This window comes from Eulemur rufifrons, chromosome 3 (assembly GCF_041146395.1).
Source record: "Eulemur rufifrons isolate Redbay chromosome 3, OSU_ERuf_1, whole genome shotgun sequence".
NCBI lineage: Eukaryota > Metazoa > Chordata > Mammalia > Primates > Lemuridae > Eulemur > Eulemur rufifrons.
The window spans coordinates 74687376-74690079 of record NC_090985.1 but is presented as its reverse complement, the minus strand read 5'-3'; the positions used below and the strand labels follow the sequence as shown (position 1 = coordinate 74690079).

Here is a 2704-nt window from a genome sequence, read left to right as displayed (position 1 = left end):
GAGGGCGTGTATGTTCTTAACCACTATGCTCTATTGTCTATTGTACTGTCTAGAATATAATCTGGACAAATATATATTTGTTGAATGAATGAATGTTTTGTATTTTGGGATTCTCTATAATGCCATTCCTTAAGTGAATGACTTCGTATGCCACCCTGCACTGGACATTGAATGGGAGATATGCTCCTGTACAAGTGAAGAAGGAGCAATCATAGATTTCTATGAAAGTGATGGATGGACCTATTCAGGGTACCTTACATTTAGTAGCTGTCTTAGGTACCATGTTCTATTACAGTTACTCAGGAGCCTGGATATTTTCTAAATAAATACATTATGATAACAGTCTCTTTCTCTCTGTTTCTTTATCATACACACACATACACACACACACACACACAACACACAAATCATTAAATGAGTCTATCTATGTGTATATCTAAGATTTTTTTCTCCTTTCCCTAAAGTGGTTTTATTTCAGTAATACTCACTTTAAAAGAACAATTAAGAGATAATATATTCTCTATGGAAATTGTTTTTTTTTAGAGCTGCTTACATGATACAGTTGATTTAGAATCTAGGAAGAGATTTGCCACCTTGTGGCAAAATTTAGCATTTAACATTATATATTTTTAAAGGAAAAATTATAAGCAGGTCTAAAATAAATCCATTGCATAGAAAAATAAAAGGCATTGATGTTGCGTACAAGTCAGATAATATGGTTTCTGAGTTTTATAGTGTTGATTTTAACATTAGCAAATATTATCCAAAGGTATTTATTGAGAATCCAAAAAGCCTAGAGTAAAAAATGCACAAGATACTACATCTGCTAATAAGTTTATATTTAAAATGCCCATTTCAAGGCCCCAGTTGTCTTCCAGTACTCTCAGTCTCAGCACTAATTTGGACTATAAAAATGAAAACTTAAAAAATAATTCAGTTAGATTTTTTCTTAAATTTAATTTTAATAAAGCTTAAATTATATATTTCAGTGTATTTACATAATATCAATTTAAATCATGTATAAATAATCAAGAATATTAAATTTCCTTTTTTTTTACTTTTTAATACAATAAAACTTTATTTTTGTTGGAGTTATATATTACTTCAGAGGTAATTTTCACTCCAAAAATACTTAAGTACAAAACCAAAACACTGGTTTTTAATGGTGGTTTATAGCAGAGCAAGTTATTTTATACAAATTAATATCTTTTAGAAGTACATAATTTCTCCTTTTAAAGTGAGTTCTCTCATGCAAGCTGTTGAAGTTACAGCAGCAGGGCAATCGTGTGTAAGAGGTGGCTCTGCTTTGTTCTGGGGTTGGTCCAAAGCCAGGTAGAGTTCCAATGCATGAAAAGCTTTAAAATTCTACCTTAAGGAGATTCAATGTCAATACCAATTTCCAAGTACTTTTAAGAAAACTGTTAAATTTTCATATAAATACTGGAAACCTTAAAATTAGACAGCCATTTCAAACAAAACTAATTTCAGATGATCCCTTTTATTTAGAAGCCCTGTATCTCTGTTTTGATCAAAAGTCACATAGCCTTAAATGAGCTTATTAAAAAAAATTCTACCTAAAATATAGTTGTATTTTTTAAATAACAAATAAATATATTGTCAGCTTGGAGAGACCTGGGGGACGCAACGTTGTCTACCAACTTGTATTATCATTTTTCTACAAATGCTGCTGCTGCCATTGGAGTCCTTATGCTTCTTCTTGCTGAAGCTGTCAGTTCTTCAATCTCGGCATTTAGTTTATGTATTACCCATTCCATTGCTTCTCGGCCTTTATTAGCATTTGAAGATATGGTACTTGCCATCAGTCCTTCAAGGTAACTGCTAAGGCTGACTCCTTTCACAGTGATTATGGCTTCCTGAGTCAAAATAGTTTTTTCTGGGTCCTGAGGATGTGGTTTGTATATAAGTCTCTCAACTACTGAAACCATATTTGTAAATGAAATATTAGTAGATTTAAGTTCCATTGTTTTCGCTACAGGATCAACTACAGAATGTTCTTGCACATATGTTTTGGTTCTTGCTGCACCAATAAGAGACTTCACAATGGAAGGCAGTCCCCATTCTGTGCTAAGAAGTCTATGGCTGTGCACCTTTCCGGAGGGATCTATATGTCTGTCCAATACATCAACTCCAACCACACTCGGGTTCATAGGGTTTGGGTATTTCTACATTGCAGCTGTGGTAACAGTTTCCCATGGGTGGTCAAAGACATACTCAGAAGTTCAGATCTTCATGGTGCGGGCGACCTGTGCGATGTCCGGGCGGCACTAAGGGACAATGAGGCAAAGAGGCTACACCTACCCCCACCCCATCCCCCTAAATTTCCTTTTTGATTCAATTATTATATTGCTACCTTTGCAATTTTTCCTAATTTTCTTTCCTATACCTTGGCAATTCACTAAACTATACTTCTTTCAATTGATTCCCAAATTTTCAAGTCTTTCATAAAACCTTCTCCATTTAATAAATTTGCAGCTCTTAATGAGTGCTCATAATGTACACTCAGGAATGAATAGCCAAACCATCATAGAGCTCTCTTTTTCTTTCCCCTCCTCCGCTGGGACTTTGAAAACTTGCTGGAAGTGCAGAAGTTAATGCAGCATCTTACTATCTGCCCTTCCCTTCTCTTGCCCTATCTGGTTTCCTTCATTCCTGGTCTCCAAATTTCATCTGACATCAGTGCTTG

General features: G+C 34.6%; 1 pseudogene; it reads right to left on the bottom strand.

Annotated features, from left to right (window-relative positions):
- Positions 1–1629: 1629 nt before the first annotated feature.
- LOC138381782 (PRELI domain containing protein 3B pseudogene) lies at positions 1630–2252 on the bottom strand (annotated as a pseudogene).
- Between the last annotated feature and the right edge of the window lie 452 nt (positions 2253–2704).